Raw genomic sequence first — 18,244 nt, forward strand, 5'->3', positions numbered from 1 at the left:
CAAAAGATTCATATGCACGTTAACATTTGAGAATCACTGGGCCAAGAGTGATGAGAATAAGCTCTTTCAATCTTCCTCCACTTTTTGTTGTTTTGTACTTGTTGAACCCTATTTAAACCTGACTTTAAAGGTAAAAACAACTATTATAGTACTTTTCTGCCCAGCTTGAAACAAACTTTTTTTTCTTTGACTGACTGGGGACAAGTGTGGCTGCATGATTTCAAACCAAACAAATCAAGACAAAGCTGAAGTTTCCCTGGAAAATTCAAAGGTGGAAAAACAAATCACAGACAACTGTTTAAGTATACCTGTCAAAACTAGATATATTTTTCAAGTGATAAGATTTCTTCTTTCTATATCACACAAAAACATAAGTTCCTGTACATAAGCAATTACTACATCACAATTTATGGATGACATTTTCTGCTGCCAGGACTTCTTTCTAGCGAAGATGGGTTCTGACAAAACTATGCTTTTAAAAAATATGAATATTTCGACTAAAACAATTCAGAAATATAACGTGACACTATTTGACCACTTACACTGAACACATCTGGTGGAAAATAATACCCCTAGTTTAAAAGAGCAGATGGAAAATTTTCTCCTGGAAATCAATACTAATAAAAACAATCTTTTCAATCTTTCCAAGAATTTCACTATGTATACACCTGTAAACAGAATAACAGGGAAAAATAGGATTATTTTCTTCCTATGATCCCAGTGGAAATAATTACTCTACTCAACCTATAAGGAGTAGAGAGGTAAAAATCTCTGAAACAAGTTCTTCCACAGTTGGTGTATCTTTTCTGAGAGGGGTTCCTGTGACCATTCTAGAAGCTGGATTTTAGGTAGCTAACTGAGCAATACTTGGCAGATTAAGATGTCATAAATTCTTTGATATTCCTCCTTTCAAAAGATGAGGTCTAATGCCCCTCTCTTTGCAGCTGGGGTGACCTTACAACCAACAGAATTCAGGGAACGTGACACTTGTGCAGTCCAGGGCTAGATCCAAAGAAACCGTGCAGCTCCTGCCCTACCTCTTGGAATCTAGGCTGTCTAGATATTTCACGTTGGGTCTCCCCTCTTGAAACTCAGTTTCCACACTGCAAGAAACCCAGGGTATACAAAGAGACCTTGTTACATTGCTCTGGGTGACAGCCCAGCTGAGGGCCCTGTGAGTGAGTCATGTTGACGTTTGTTGCAGTCAAGTATTTAGATGCCCAGAGCCCCAGCCAACATATGACTGTAACAGCACGTGAGGCCATAAGAACCTTCTGAGCTCTTCCTGAATTCTGGACCACAAAATTATTGGCAAAATCCAATGGTTGTTTTAAGATGCTAAATTTTGAAGTAATTTCTTTTACAGCAATAGAAGAAAACACCAACAAATGCCCACAATCCCCATATGTAGAGATATGCTTTCCTTTCCCTGCTCCATGTCTCACATAGCACTGACTATTTCTTTAGCACTAATATTAACCATAGCTTTTTCTGGTCATGAATAACTTGATCTCAGGTTGTTAAAATGTATTTACCTAATTTCATTTTGTCAAAACTTAATAAATTGATGGAGTTAAATGATGCCAAAAATAAACTTAGAGAATATTATTGCTGTTGCTAGGATTGGACTGTAGAATGAAGGTAATAGCTTTGGGTACCTGGATCCATGAAAAGGCTAAGTACAGGCTCAAAAGAGGATTATCTAAGAGGTAAGCAAAAACTGGTGAATGAGAGCATAAAAACACTGTTGGCTACTTATGCAGAAGGCTTTTCTAAATAGGACATTGTTCCATAATCTGTTCTAGAGCAAAACTATTTTTACCAAGAACTTTAACATTTATGTTTGTGAAAACAGGCCAACTGTTTTCAACTACTAAATTGTGTTGGTGTTGATTTCTAATGCATAGAAAAAGGAATTTCGAATTTGAAATTAAAGGTTGTTTGCTTAAGTGACAGGTTAGTTTCAGGCCACAGCTTGGTCTTCTTGACTTAAACTATAACTATATGAAATGTTAGAAGTAAAGACCTCAATCATTTTATGCCATTTTTAACCAGAGTCCATATTTATCTTTCCTGCCCCTGCAGGCCAGCTAATTCATCTCCACTATCTAAATGTAGAATATACTAGAGGCTTGCCATCTAAAATCCTTTCTTCTTTCGGTACCCACCTGGGCCATGTTTTGGCATATTCAAATAAGGCATAGGAATCCTGGATATTGGCAGTAGATCTGTATCTCTTTTAAAGCTGAGGGGTGAGGGGATTTCAGGATGTTATAAAAGGCCAGAAGATCTAGAAGTAGCTAATTTCTACTGTGGGGTCCGATGCCCTCTTCTCTCTGGGAGGGTCCACTGGGATTTATATACTCAGTGGGACAATGACAAATGGGAAATGAAATCATCACTTTATTGTGAATTAGACTACTGCCTGATACCATAATATAAGAATCCCCCATAAAGCTGGAAAATGCAGCTTGGGCTTAGGGACCAAGCAGCTCTCTCTTTTCCAAGTCCCTAGGTCTGCTTTCAATCCTAAAGTAATGCAAGCTCCCTAGGGTCCAAGTGATGTTCAAAATGAGCAAAGAGGAAACACAATGACTAGCCCATTAGGATAACTTATCCATCCTACCTCATGTAAGCAAGAAAGTAGAGAGGACAAGAGTGAGAGCAAGATTCAGGGCCATACCAACTTCTGTTATCTGAGCACATAGAATCTGGAAGTCAAAGGCCATGAGCTAGACCATATAGTCACTCACAGCAGCCATGCCAACTGGGAAAAGTGGCTCAGTTGTATTAGCAACTCCAGTCATTATCACCTGTACCTTCCCGTAGTCTCAGCAGAGTGACAAGAAGAAAATAGAAAAAGAGAAGCTCTCTCAGCTTTATTCATGTGAGGAAAGTTTTTCTTCCGCCTAATTTTGTGAAGCAGGAACTGGTATATATATTGATCCTCATCATCATCCAATTAATGAAGTTAATAAAATCTCTATGGAATAGCTGTGAAAATTAGCTTTGTTAGAGGAATTGATGTCTGTGACTCCTTTTTTTTTTTTTTTTTTCCGGTACGCGGGCCTCTCACTGTTATGGCCTCTCCCGTTGCAGAGCACAGGCTCCAGACGCGCAGGCTCAGTGGCCATGGCTCACAGGCCCAGCCGCTCTGCGGCATGTGGGATCTTTCTGGACCGGGGCACGAACCCGTGTCCCCTGTATCAGCAGGAGGACTCTCAACCACTGCGCCACCAGGGAAGCCCGTCTGTGACTCTTTAAACTTCAGACATAGTTTCTTTGATTAAAATACTGATACAATGGTAGAATCAAATAATACGTTTTTAAAAGAAAGTTTTAAAAAATATTTAATAAATGAGTAATTTTTATGACAAATGATTAATTATACTGATCATGTAAACATTAGGTGGCTGGCCTTCCTAATGGGATGTGATGTCTCAGTGTCCACAGATTTGTCTGTTTTCACTTATCCCTTAATACTTTTGACTTTACACCTAAGTATTACTTAATGTTCAGTTTTGTCACGGTTATTAATCCATTACTTTTTACTACATTAACTTTTATACGAGCATATAAGATCACAATGGGATGAAGGACAAAGAGGGTTCAGACTCATAACTTTGACCTATGTCTTTGATTTGTTTCAAAATTTTTCCTGTTTTATGTATTAAAACATAGGGCAAGCTTCTTGGCTACCCCTTATCTGAGTCTCTCCTCATCAAAATGAGAAGTAAAAAGTTTATCATTCCAAAATGTGTATTGAAGAAGTATTACAATATTTTAAGTAGACCTTCTGAGGCAAGCTCAGTGTTGCTAGAAAGATATGCAAACAAGAGTATGCCGCTCTCAAAATTCCACTTAGGGAAATACGATGGAATGCAGAATTTCCTCCTTATTTTATATTTTAATACAAATTTTCTCATGGTGAAGAGCAGCTATAATACTTTACAACTAGTACGCATTTATTTTGTTTACCTGCTTACTCATTCTCCACCTGTTTAATTATTTACTCATTCTACATCTGAAAAGAATTCAAAGTTGTTGAAAATAAAAGTAAACACACAATAAGAGAATTAAAAATAAAACCAGAAAGACCAGAAGAAAGAAACTTCAGGTTTAGTTGAAAGTTAAAGAAATCACATGGACACTGGGTGAAACTGAATAACTGCTAGATAGAATCAACAAAACTATACGAATATTTATAGTTTGGCCCATATCGTAATAGCAGATGACCTTGCTTTTTCATCCCACTGAGAAAAAGGAAGCAATCAGAAGAGAACTTCCCTGTCCTCCCACACCATGGATTATATCTGAACCCGTATTCTGCTTTCCTTTGTGTTTCCGTAGGTGATTAATGTCTCTCATCTAAGGGCAATCACTCTTCCAGTGCCTTGGATTCCATGCATTCCTTTCATCTAGTGAAGGACTTGGTTCCTGCAATTATCCTCTCCCCTGCATCTTCTATTATTTGTTCCTTACTATTGGATCATCCTATTACATACAAATACACTCTCTTAGCTCCCATTTAAAAAAACAAACAAACAAAAAAACACCTGTCTTGACCCTACATTACCCTTCATTCCACTGCCATATTGATTTGCTGCCTTTATAGCAAAAGTTATTGAGAATGCTGTCTCTACAGGCGTTTGAAACAACTAGTAAATAAGGCCTTGTTTCCTGCTCCAGGTGAGATCCAAATTGAGAGAGAAACAGAGGATCTAGAGAAATTGATATTGATGACAAAAAGAATATGGGAAATCATAGCTTAGGTCTTCTAGTCCATAGGCTGGTTAATATTTCTCTACCTAATTAGACAGGCTGACAGCCCAGTCATTAGGTGGGACAGGCATAAGCCTCCCCTGCAAGGGCAGCCCCCTTTGTCTCAAGAGAGCAGAGCAGAATGAGTGTGCTCTGCAGGTCAGAAGATCCAGAGTGAGGGTGGAGGGAATATGACACCTCATCTCTGTTCTCTCTTTGCAATTCAGCATCAGGTCAGCTCCTCGTTTCCTGGGGAGGAGTGAAGAGGCAGAGAGAGGCCAGGAATGTGATCCTAGAGAAGGCCTTCTTCTGGAGTCAGGAAACAAGGGGAAGGAGGCTCCTTCCTAAACTCACTGTGTCCGCTTCTTCCGAGGTTTCTTGAGTCTAATCCAATCCAGCTTTCACCCTGCTGGTCCACCAACACTCCTATTATCCAGTCCCCGGTGAGTGCCAGGTTGTCAGTAAAAGCCCAGTGCCGATGGGGCACAGCTGCAGTGAAGTCATAGTGATGTGTTGTGTTGAGGCATGGGAGGACTTGAGGCAGCCCCAGCCTCCTTCCCCTTAGTTCCTGTGAGGTGTGGAGCAGATCCAACAAGTTCTTTGTGGGACCTCTGTGGGGCAGTAAGAAGGAGGAAAGAGAGGATGTAGAAAATGACTCAGAATTAAGGCAGGGTGGTTGGAACGGCACAAGGGAGGGAATATAGTAAGGCTATGGAGTGGAGAGGCCAAGGTCTAGTGCAGCCAAGTCTCTGAGGTTCAAGGGAGGAAGGAGGGAAGCCCAGGCAGTAGGGGGAGATGGCTGTGTTTCCCAGAAACAATTGCAATCACAGTTCTTGTCTGTGCTGAGAGCAGAGCATTAGCCAAAGAGACTTGAGCAGCATCTCTAGCAGGGACAGAGTCCAGCACCCAAGGGCCAGCTAGAGACAGCAGAAAAGAGACACCTTCTCTGGAGCAGACAATAGACGTTTCTCTCTATACCCAGACGCCATCTCATGAAATAGGCAGGGTGGTCACTTCTTGAGACAGGCAACAATAGTCTTCATAAGGGGTCTGAACTTCGAATGAACTTCATAAGGATTTTAACTAAATATTTACTTGAAAAAAAAGGCTTTAAACTATAAGAGACTGAATCACCTCAGATGATCAGATTAAAGTTTATTCAACTATTATGGAATAATAGGTAACCAAGAGCAAGTCAGCTCACTTATATGATGTAAAGCTACTCTTCTGTGCATTTTGTAGAAATATATTCTGAGCCCTCTGTAACTGTATATACCTCCTAAGTGGACAATGAGCTGAAATTATGCTCCTATATGTGAAGTTTTGTTTCAGAAAATAGTAATGTCATTTGCTAATCACGCTGCTTCATTTTTATACTCAATATTGACAGCTGAGAATTTGTAGCATCTCAAACATAAACACAGGTTTAATTATGATGAAAAGCACAGGAAATAAAACTTTTAGCAGGAAATGACTCACACATTAATGTGTGGGACCCATGAAATTGTTCCATAGATGGAATTTTTAGACTCATGGCATCAGCTCTTTATTTAGAAATCTAACAAGAGAACAGGGCGATTTTGGCAGGAATTTAGACACATCCTCATTATGACTGAGAGGATCAGACATCTCCTATTAAGGGAGAGAGGCTTACTTCTGAACCTCTTTTCCCACCTGGACAGATATTCTGGATTTATACTGTGCAGGAACAACTAATAAGTGCTCACTGTAACTGCTGTTTTGGGAGGAGTGTTGATCTTCTCATGAACAATGCTGCTGCATTTCCCAGGAGTGGCCCGGGGAATAATGGGACTGTATCTCACAGGGGAAGGTTAAAAATAAAGGCATTGCCCTGTAGAGGCTTGAACTAGGTAGAAGGCAAAGGGACTCCCAGAAACATAATTTATAGCAATGTGCTATAATTACTAATTACTGGGAATTTCATCACTTTTGAAAAAAGGGAGAAAAAAGATTTACTCAATTAAGGTACCATCTTCATATCAGTGACTCAGATCTAGAGTTGCAGAATGAACTCAAAGTATAGGTGACAGGGGTGTTGAACATGTTAAAAAAAATCTTTCCATTTAGGGTTATCTTAAGTTTAGATGCTAACTCACTTGTTTTTGAATATGACTACCCATAAATCAAAAATAAAAAGAAATGCAAGAAGCAATATAATAAAATGCAAAAGCAATTCAATTGTATAAATTCATTTTGGTTCCTTGATATCTGTAATACAAATGATAATCTCTAAACATTATATTTTGTGTTGTCTGTGTCTCCAACTCAGACTTCTTTGGCATCCAATGAAGTAGTGGTACCAAATTAAATGCTACATATTTTGAGCATCCTTTCATGTGTTTGTTGGCAATCTGTATATCCTCTTTGGAGAAATGTCTCTTTAGGTCTTCTGCCCATTTTTGGACTGGGTTGTTTGTTTTTTTGATATTCAGCTGCATGAGCTGCTTGTAAATTCTGGAGATTAATCCTTTGTCCGTTGATTCATTTGCGTATATTTTCTCCCATTCTGCGGGTTGTCTTTTCATCTTCTTTATGGTTTCCTTTGCTGTGTAAAAGCTTTTAACTTTAATTAGGTCACATTTGTTTATTTTTGTTTTTATTTCCATTTCCCTAGGAGTTGGGTCAAAAAAGATCTTGCTGTGATTTATGTCATAGAGAGTTCTACCTATGTTTTCCTCTAAGAATTTTATAGTGTATGGCCTTACATTTTGGTCTTTAATCCATTTTGAGTTTATTTTTCTGTATGGTGTTAGGGAGTATTCTAATTTCATTCTTTTACATTGGGTCCAGTTTTCCCAGCACCACTTATTGAAGAGGCTGTCTTTTCTCCATTGTATATTCTTGCCGCCTTTATCAAAGATAAGGTGACCATATGTGCGTGGGTTTATCTCTGGGTTTTCTATCCTGTTCCACTGATCTATATTCCTGCTTTTGTGCCATACCTTACTGTCTTGATTACTGTAGCTTTGTAGTATAGTCTGAAGTCAGGGATCCTCATTCCCCCAGCTCTATTTTCCTTTCTCAAGTTTGCTTTGGCTATTCGGGTTTTTTTGTGTTTCCATACAAATTGTGAAATTTTTTGTTCTAGTTCTGTGAAAAATGTCATTGGTAGTTTGATAGGGATTGCATTGAATCTGTAGCTTGCTCTGGGTAGTATAGTCATTTTCACAGTGTTGATTCTTCCAATCCAAGAACATGGTATATCTCACCATCTGTTTGTATCATCTTTAATTTCTTTCATCAGTGTCTTATACTTTTCTGCATACAGGTCTTTTGCATCCTTAGGTAGGTTTATTCCTAGGCACTCTATTCTTTTTGTTGCAATGGTAAATGGGAGTGTTTCCTTAATTTTTCTTTCAGATTTTTCATCATTAGTGTATATGAATGCAAGAGATTTCTGTGCATTAATTTTGTATCCTGCTACTTTACCAAATTCATTGATTAGCTCTAGGAGTTTTCTGGTAGCGTCGTTAGGGTTCTCTATGTATAGTATTGTGTCATCTGCAAACAGTGACAACTTTACTTCTTTTCTGATTTGGATTACTTTTATTTCTTTGTTTTCTCTGATTGCTGTGGCTAAAACTTCCAAAACTATGTTAAATAATAGTGGTGAGAATGGACAACCTTGTCTTGTTCCTGATCTTAGAGGAAATGGCTTCAGTTTTTCACAATTGAGAACAATGCTGGCTGTGGGTTTGTCATATATTGCCTTTATTATGTTGAGGTAACTTCCCTCTATACTACTTTCTGGAGGGCTTTTAATCATAAATCGGTGTTGAATTTTGTCAAAAGCTTTTTCTGCATCTATTGAGATGATCATATGGTTCTTCTCCTTCAATCTGTTAATATGGTGTATCACATTGATTGATTTGCGTATATTGAAGAATCCTTGCATTCCTGGGATAAACTCCACTTGTTCCTGGTGTATGATCCTTTTAATGTGCTGTTGGATTCTGTTTGTTAGTATTTTGTTGAGGATTTTTGCATCTTTGTTCATCAGTGATATTGGCCTGTAGTTTTCTTTCCTTGTGACATCTTTGTCTGGTTTTGGTATTAGGGTGATAGTGGCCTTGTAGAATGAAATTGGGAGTGTTCCTCCCTCTATTTTGGAGGAATTTGAGAAGGATAGGTGCTAGCTCTTCTCTAAATATTTGATAGAATTCACCTGTGAAGCCATGTGGTCCTGGGCTTTTGTTTGTTGGAAGATTTTTAATCACAATCTCTATTTCAGTGCTTGTGATTAGTCAGCTTATATTTTCTATTTCTTCCTGGTTCAGTCTCAGAAGGTTGTGCTTTTCTAAGAATTTGTCCATTTCTTCCAGGTTGTCCATTTTATTGGCAAATACTTGCTTGTAGTAATCTCTCATGATCCTTTGTATTTCTGCAATGTCAGTTGTTACTTCTCCTTTTTCATTTCTAGTTCTATTGATTTGAGTCTTCTCCCTTTTTTTCTTTATGAGTCTGACTAGTCGTTTATCAATTTTGTTTATCTTCTCAAATAACCAGCTTTTAGTTTTATTGATCTTTGCTATTGTTTCCATCGTTTCTTTTTCATTTATTTCTAGTCTGATTTTATGATTTCTTTCCTTCTGCTAACTTAGGGATTTTTTTTTTTGTTCTTCTTTCTCTAATTGCTTTAGGTGTAAAGTTAGGTTGTTTATTTGAGATGTTTCTTGTTTCTTGATGTAGGGCTGTATTGCTATAAACTTCCCTCTTAGAACTGCTTTTGCTGTATCCCATTGGTTTTGGGTTGTCGTGTTTTCATTGTCATTTTTTTCTAGGTATTTTTTGATTTCCTCTTTGATTTCTTCAGTGATCTCTTGGTTATTTAGTAGTGTATTGTTTAGCTTCCATGTGTTTGTATTTTTTACAGATTTTTTCCTAAAATTGTTTATCATAGCTTTTTGAGAAAAGAATATGAGATATGTGTGTAACATTTCACACAGTGCTTGTCATGTGCTCAGTAAATGTCACCATTGTTATAATTAACAGCATTACTGTTATTATCTCAATATTTTCTAGGGGTGGAAAATGTTTTTATTCTTTCCTTCTAGGTTCTTTGGCTGGCCCAATACCTGCAAACCTCGGAGATATGCAGGTTTTGATCAAGACCACCTCAATAAAGCAAATATTGCAATAAAGTGAGTCACACAAAATTTTTGGTTTTCCAATACATATAAAGTTGTGTTTACACCATACTGTAGTCTATTAAGTGTGCAATGATGTGATGTCTGAAAAACCAACATATATACCTTAATTGAAAAATGCTTTATTGCTAAAAAATGCTAACAATCATCAACCTTCTACGAGTTGTAATCTTTTTGTGGGTGGAGGGTCTTGCCTTGTTGTTGATGGCTGCTGACTGATCAGTCTGTTGGTTGCTGAAGATTGAGGTGGCCATGACAATTTCTTAACATAAGACAACAATGAAGTTTACTGCAACAATTGACTCTTCCATGAATGATTTTTCTGGAGCATGCGATGCTGTTTGACAGCATTTTATCCACAGCAGAACTTCTGTCAGAATTGGAGTCAGTCTTCTTAAACCTTGTTGCTGCTTTATCAACTAAGCTTACATAGTATTCTAAATCCTTGTTGCCATTTCAACAATCTTCACAGCATCTTCACCAGGGGTAGATTCCATCTCATGAAACCACTTTCTTCACTCATCTGTAACAAGTAACTCCTCATCCATTAAAGCTTTATCATGAGATTGCAGCAATTCAGTCCCATCTTCAGAACTTCAAATTCTAGTTGTCTTGCTATTTCCACCACATCTGTACTTATTTCCTCCACTGAAGTCTTTAACCACTCAAAGTCATCTGTGAGGGTTGGAATCAAATTATTCCAAACTCCTGTTAATGTTGATATTTTGACCTCTTCCCATGAATCATGAATGTTCTTAATGGCATCTAGAATGGTGAATCCTTTCCAGAAGGTTTTCAACTGACTTTGCCCAGATCCATCAGATAAATCACTATCTATGGCAGCTATAGCCTTATGAAATGTATTTCTTGAATAATAAGACTTGAAAGTAGAAAGGACTCCTTGATCCGTGGGCTGCAGAATGAATATTGTGTTAACAGGCATGAAAACAACATGAATCTTGTTGTACATCTCCATCAGAGCTCTTATATGACCAGGTGCATTGTCAATGAGCAGTAATATTTTGAAAGGAATCTTTTTTTCTGAGCAGTAGGTCTCAATGGTGGGCTTAAAATATTCAGTGAACTATGTTGAACAATTGTACTGTCATCCAGGCTTTGTTGTTCCATTTATAGAACACAGGCATAGTAGATTTAGCATAATTCTTAAGGACCTTAGGATTTCAGAATGGTAAGTAAGCATTGGCTTCAACTTAAAGTGACCAGCTGCATTAGCCCCTAACAAGAGAGTCAGCCTGTCCTTTGAAGTTGGTTTCCTCCTCTCTAGCTGTGAAAGTTCCAGACGGCATCTTCTTCGGGTATAAGCCTGTTTTGCCTACATTGAAAATCTGTTGTTTAGCGTAGCCACCTTCGTTAATAATCTTAGCTGGATCTTCTGGACAACTTGTTGCAGCTTCTACTTCAGCACTTGCAGATTCACCTTGCACTTTTATGTTATAGAGATGGCTTCTTTCCTTCAACTTCGTGAACCAACCTCTGCTAGCTTCAAACTTTTCTTCTGTAGCCTCCTCATCTCTCTCAGCCTTCACAGAATTGAAAAGAGTTAGGGCTTTGCTCTGGAGTAGGCTTGTTTATGGGATATTGTGGCTCATTTGATCTTCTCTCCAGACCACTCAAACTTTCTCCATATCATCAATAAGAGTGTTTCACTTTCTTATCAGTTATGTGTTCATCGGAGTAGTGCTTTTAATTTTCCTCAATAACTTTTCCTTTGAATTCGCAATTTTGCTAATTACTTGGGGCAAGAAACCTAGCTTTGGGCCTACCTCAGCTTTCAACATGCTTTTCTCAGTATGCTTAATCATTTCTAGCTTTTGATTTAAAGTGAGAGATATGCAACTCTTCCTTTTACTTGAACACTTAGAGGCCATTATGGATTATTAATTGGCCTAATTTCAATATTGCTGTGTCTCAGGGGCTAGAGAGGCCTGAGGAGAGAGAGAGAGAGATGGGGAAACAGCTGGTCAGTGAAACAGTCAGAATACACACAATGCTTATTAAGTTTGCCAGCTTGTGTGGGTGCAGTTCATGGACACCCCAAAACAATTACAATATTAACATCAAAGATCATTGGTCACAGACCACCATGACAGTTATAACAATAATTAAAAAGTATGAGATATTATGAGAATTACCAAAATCTGATACAGAGATACAAAGTCAGCAAATGCTGTTGGAAAAATAGTGTCAATAGACTTGCTGGATATAGGGTTGCCATAAACTTTCAGTTTGTAAAAACAAACCAATATTTGCAAAAAGCAATAAAGCAAAGCACAATAAAATGAGGTATACCTCTGATTAAGTTGGCATAAGACAGATTAACAGGAGAAAAACAAATTTAATTCTCTATGTATGGGAGCATTATAAAAAAATATTAGACTCACAGAAGTGACCGAAGCAGGCAGCTTTTATACCTTTTAAACAAAGAAACAATAAATTTGTGAAAAACTGACAGGACATACAAGTTTGGGCTTGAGGTATTAGATTTGTTAGGAATTAACCAGTTTTGTTATACAGGCTTCTTGGCCCTAAATTCCCTATTTCTGGTGATAAGTAAGCCTGGTACAGGGAGGGTACCTTTCACATGGCAGAGTCACGTCCTGTTTTCAGGGGGACAAAGGAGGGTCAGAGTGTTCTTCTTGCACCAACTGTTTCTTAAGCAACTAATTCAAAATAATCAATATGCCAAAATAGCATCTTTGGGGGGGTGGCATATTCTGCTCTCCTTCAATTTTAAAGTAAGAAATTTCAAGCTAGAGAGGTTAAGTGACTTGCGAAAGGTCACACAATGAACAAATAGTAAGGCAGGAAAGAGAATCAAATTTCTAGTCTCCCACAAGACATTCTGTTTTTCACTTCATTGTGAGGCCTCCTATGTTAGAAAAGTATCTCTATTAAGTTACCGCTGTCAAGGACCCTAAATTTTATAGTTTCTTTTCCACTCTCTAAAGTAATGGCACACTAGCCAGTATTTTGATTTAACTGCTCCTTCCTTGTAAGACATTTGTTTTACTTTTCAAACACTCACATTTATCTTCATGTTTACTCCTGAGGAAGTGGTAACACAAAATAAAACCCCCCAAACTCCATCTTAAGAGCTGCAAAATTGAAAGCAAAAAGGAGTAAAGGTTGTATATTTTGTTTTATCAGATAATAACTATTCTGTCTTCCTGGCTGTCAACTCACTTCTTTTTCCTTTTCACTGTTTTCTTACAATGAGAGGAGAACCAGAAAGTATAGAGCTATACCCCAAGGGGAGAGCTTGGAAAATGGGGAGTGATAATTCAGAGAACATTAGGGAAGAAACTACCCCATTTTCACCCCATTTGCTCCAATTTCCTAACTCCTCCACAAACTGAAGCAGCAGATAATTTTTATTGTTCCTGATGATATCATAGATGTCTGGAAAAACTTATTTCACATGAGTTTTGTTCATAATAGACTGAGCTGCTTTGATTTTTATGTTTTGTCCTGACCTTTTGATTTCAGGACAAGACTGGTTGTTAATTCTCACAGCATTTCCTAGCAGAGTTGTGCTATGCAAAGAAATGAAGCTTTCTTTGTCAACTCTGTGTCATTGTGCAGTGGAAATCATGAAATGTGGTATTATTCTTTGGTAGAGTCATCTTCCAAAGAAGTAATGTTCTCCCATTAAAATTTTAAAAATTATTTTAGAGACTTAGGGCATTGGAATTGCCTAAAAATTAGACAAGCTGGAAAAATACTGTTTCTCTAAGATTACCAAGAGCTTTTTCAGTCAAATAAGTTACTGTGTCCTCATCACAGTTCCCTGCAATTTCAGACTCAGGGTGGGAGAATCAGCACAGAAATTGACTTACCAGTGCCGCATACCAAGTAAGCCATGGGAAGAATAAAATCCTCCTACACAGCTGAGCACATCCATTGATACTTGCAATGGCTTGAATGGTTGATTCTTGCAAATCATTCCATCTCAGGTACACAGGCTATCAGTAGTGCTATTTCCCTTACCAGTGGTTGGTCTAGACATGGCTATATGATGCCATTGAAGCTGATGAGGCAGGAGGGGAAGTCAGGAGGAGGTGAGGGAGGGGGGATTCTGGGATGAATGAAATATAAAGATTGTATCTGAGGCTGAGTTGCCTAAAGAAAAGCCTGAGAAGTGGATGCTTATAAAAGGTATTTACTGACAGTGTGGTCTCTGGAGAACAGGAATGAGGGAAGCAAAATAGGGTGTAGAAAACAGCGGAGCAAGAATGTGTTCTCAGTTGGTGAAGGGCTTCAGTCTGGTCCTATGGGAAAACCTGGAGCAAAAATTGCACCATGGAGTTGGTTCCACCTTGAGGTGAAGGGTGAAGGGAAATGAGCTTGGAGAGGTAGACAGGAGTCAGATCATGGAAGGCTTTGAGTGCCAAGCCAGAGAGCTTGTGTGTGATTCTGTAGCTGATGAGAAGCCATTAAAGCTTTTAAACTAGTCAGATATAGCTACTGAATAAGTCCTCTGTTGCAGATAGGAGAATGGATTTAAGGGGAGATGAGAGTCCGGCTGATACGGCAGACATTTTATTGTCAAGGTTTGAACTGATGAGAGACTGACTCAGGACATGATGTGAGGAGTAATTAGGGAGAGAAAGATTTGAGGCATAGCTCAGAAGTGGAATGAGCAAAACATGATGATTGATTAGAGTGGGGTTAAGTGAAAAAGAGGAAACAAGTAACAACCCAAGTTTTCTAGCTGGTGACTGCTGTGTCCACTGATGAGCCAATATCCAATAAGAGGTGGAAATGACAAGCAGAGGTGATAAGTTCAATTTGGGTTACCCTGAGTTTATGGTATCTGTGGGGCATTTAAGAAGAAATAGACAGCAAACATTTTACTATGGAAGCCTGAAGATCCATGAGGATAAACTTGGGCCGAAGATGCCTATGCAGTTGTCATCAGAGTACTTATTGCAGGTGGCAGGCAAAACCAAAGGAAAGTCCGGAAGGGGTTGTGTGCCTATTGTAGACAAATAATCGTCCCCCTAAAAATGTTTATGTCGTAATCCCTGGAACCTGTGAATATGTTACCTCACATCGTAAAAGAGCTTGTAGACATGATTAGATTAAAGATCTTACGATGAGGAGACTATTCTGGATTATCGAGGTGAGCCCAATGTAATCACAAAGACCCTTAAAGAGGAATGCAGGAAGGTCAGAGTCAGGGGAGGACAGAGGTCAGAGAAAGAGAGAGAGAGAGATTGGAAAATGCTACACTTCTGGCTTTGACGCTGGAGTATGTGGAAACCAGCCAAAGAAGACAGACCGTCACTAGAAGCTGCACAAGGCAAGAGAACAAATTCTCCCTCAGATCTTCCAGAAGAAAACATCCCTGCTGATACCTTGATTTGAGCCCATTAGGGCCAATTTTGGATTTCTAACCTCTAGAACTGTAAGACAATAAATTTGTGCTGATCTAAGCCACTATATTTGTGGTAATTTGTTACAGCAGCAAATGGAGACGATCACAGTGACCTTGTGTGAGTCAGCTGACCTCCACAGACTACAGTTAATTCTGTTCTTCCAAAAATATGGGCAGAATAGCTACTCTGTGCCAATATGTAGCCTTTAGAAACCAATATGTGAGTGGAAGAGAAAGAAACAGAAACAAATAATTGTAAATACAGTGTGAGAGGAGCTGAGATAAATGGAATTTTGTAAGGTCAGAAAAGGTGGAGGGGTCAATTCTCTCAAAGATAAGGAAGGCTCCACCACTGTGGTGAAACTTAGCTGAGTCGCAAGGGATGCCTGCAAAAAGATCATCTTACAAGATGATCTCTGAGACTCCTCAAAAAGGCAAAATTCTGAGATTACAGAACTCTTTTTAAACAGAGTGATGAATTGCAAGATATCTTGAGAGATGGGCAGCCATGCTGGATTGAAGTAATTGGTTTCCTCAATTGCTCTTTCTCAACTTCTCTGACTCACACTTCTGTCTCCTTGGGATGGTGACATTTGATATAGATTGTCATTCTTAAAAGCCCAAATAGTTAGAATTTATTATACTTCTATCTTTAGTTGTTGGTTTTAAAAAATGTATTAATATATTAGTTTCCTACCAAAAAACTGGGTGGTTCAAAACAACAGTAATTTCTTTTCTCACAGTTATGGAGGCCAGAAATCCAAAATCAAGGTGCTGACAGGGCTGTGCTCCCTCGGAAGGCTCTAGGGGAGAATCCTTCCTTGCTTCCTCCAGCTTCTGGTGCTTGCTGATAACCTGTGGCATTCCGGGGCTTGTAGACACACCATTTCAGTCACATGGCCAACTTCTTCCTGTGTGTCTTCATATTGTCATTCCTCAGTGTGTGTCTGTCTCTGTGTCCAAATTTCTCTTTTAATAAGGGCACCAGTCATATGGGATTAGAGCCCACTTTAATGACATATCTTTTTAAACTTGATTACCCCTCTAAAGACCTATCTTCAAATGAGACACATTGTGAGGAACTAGAGATTAGGATTCCAAAATATTTTGGGGAAGGGGACACAATTCAACCCATAACAATTGATAGCTTCAGTTCATTTATACTTATGAATGGATTAAAAAGAGCTATAATATTAAGAAGCTACTTTATCCTTTCCTATGCAGAGGAGAAAACTTAGGGTAGAAATTTGGAGATAAACAGGATAAGAGTAAGAACAAGAAGACAAAAGTCAGAGAAAAAATATGCAAATAGTGGGCTTCCCTGGTGGCGCAGTGGTTCAGAGTCCGCCTGCCGGTGCAGAGGACACGGGTTCGTGCCCCGGTCTGGGAAGATCCCACATGCCGCAGAGCGGCTGGGCCCGTGAGCCATGGTCACTGAGCCTGCGCGTCCGGAGCCTGTGCTCCGCAATGGGAGAGGCCACAGCAGTGAGAGGCCCGTGTACCGCAAAAAAAAAAAAAAAATGCAAATAGTCACAAAATCATTATTATGCTTTGCCTTTAAACATATTAACTTTCCTATTTGAATATTAAATATCGATTTCCATTTAAATAGAATTTTTAAATTCTATTTAAATATTAAATGTTCTATCTAAATATTAAAACAATTTTTTAAACTCTTTTAGAAGATGGTTTGTGATATCACCCAAGATTTTTGTAAGTACGAGTTATTTCTTATGGTAATCTGAATATGAAAACAAACTAAAAGAAATAACCAATGGATGCAGAATTTTTTTTCATATAAGGAAGTAAAAAAGTTCATCATGAGGTTGGCAAGTGAGAGGAGGAAAAAGGGAAGAGATGATCAGTAACATCAGGCTATTCTGTTGCTTTTCTTTCCCTAGTTTCTCCCACAAGAATTCAAGAGAGCAGGAAGGTAAACTTTCAGGAAATGGATTTTTTCATCAGGAAGCTATTAAAGAGGCTGCCAATATGACACCCTGTAGTAAATTACCCATCACCACAGCTGCAAGGGACTCTGAGGCGAATGCCAAGCTGGGCTGCTTCTCAGACACTGGACCACCCTGCATCATCAGAACATGGCCAAGAAAGAACCAGCAGCTCTAAGAACATAAAATAGAACAAGTTCCAGGCATATACTGATCAAGTGTGCTTTAGATAGGAGTTAAAAAGGGATAAAAAGAGTTAAGAACTAATGACAAAAACACTTGTTTTAATGTTCTTCTTCAAATCTGCTCTCTAGAGTTAAACATTTTCACTACTCAGTGTGTGTACCTTTTTTTTGTTTTAAAATAATGCAAGGAAATATGGAAATATGGAGTCAACTTGAAAAAAATATCAGACTATTTAACAGATAAGGTCATCATCACCAAGGTACCTTCTCTCTTCTGTTGACAGAACTATCAGAGAAGTACTACATGGTTTCTTGAATATTTATTAGTTTCCTATGGCTGCTGGTATTCTTCGACTTGTGGCCATATCACTCCAGTACGTGCCATCATTTCCACATTTTCTTCTCCTCTTCCATCTGTTTCTAATCTCCTCTGCCTCTCTTTTATAAGGATGCATGTGATTGCATGTAGGGAACTTTTGGATAATCTAGGTTAATCTCCTTATCTTGAAATCCTTTACTTAATTACACCTGCAAAGACCCCTTTTCCAAATAAGGTCACATTTACAGGTTCCAGGGATTAGGACCTGATGTCTCTGGGGGACATATTTACAAATACAGAGACTATTACAAATGCAGAGCTTACAAAACGAAAAATACTGCACAATGATAGTAAACATGAAAGGCAGTATAAGGTCAGCTCTAGAGTTATCTAGACTTGGGTTCAAGTCCCTGCTCTGCATCTATTAACCTGCGTGACTTTGAGCAGATGATTTAACATTTCTGTAT

At 38.5% G+C, this 18,244-nt stretch overlaps 1 long non-coding RNA gene and 1 pseudogene across 4 annotated transcripts in view; one reads left to right on the forward strand and one right to left on the reverse strand.

Annotated features, from left to right (window-relative positions):
- Positions 1–18,244, forward strand: part of LOC117199986 (uncharacterized) — a 57,213-nt gene that overhangs the window by 22,763 nt on the left and 16,206 nt on the right. For 2 of the 4 annotated variants that reach the window (XR_004481354.2, XR_007476453.1), the window contains one exon: positions 9,837–9,923. The exons of the other annotated variants lie outside the window; for them this stretch is intronic. This is a non-coding gene — a long non-coding RNA (uncharacterized LOC117199986). The remainder of the gene's footprint in view (positions 1–9,836; positions 9,924–18,244) is intronic. 4 annotated transcript variants of the gene reach the window in all.
- On the reverse strand, positions 9,955–11,951 carry LOC125964000 (tigger transposable element-derived protein 1-like; annotated as a pseudogene).

Source organism: Orcinus orca, chromosome 3 (assembly GCF_937001465.1).
Source record: "Orcinus orca chromosome 3, mOrcOrc1.1, whole genome shotgun sequence".
In the NCBI taxonomy this organism is placed as follows: domain Eukaryota; kingdom Metazoa; phylum Chordata; class Mammalia; order Artiodactyla; family Delphinidae; genus Orcinus; species Orcinus orca.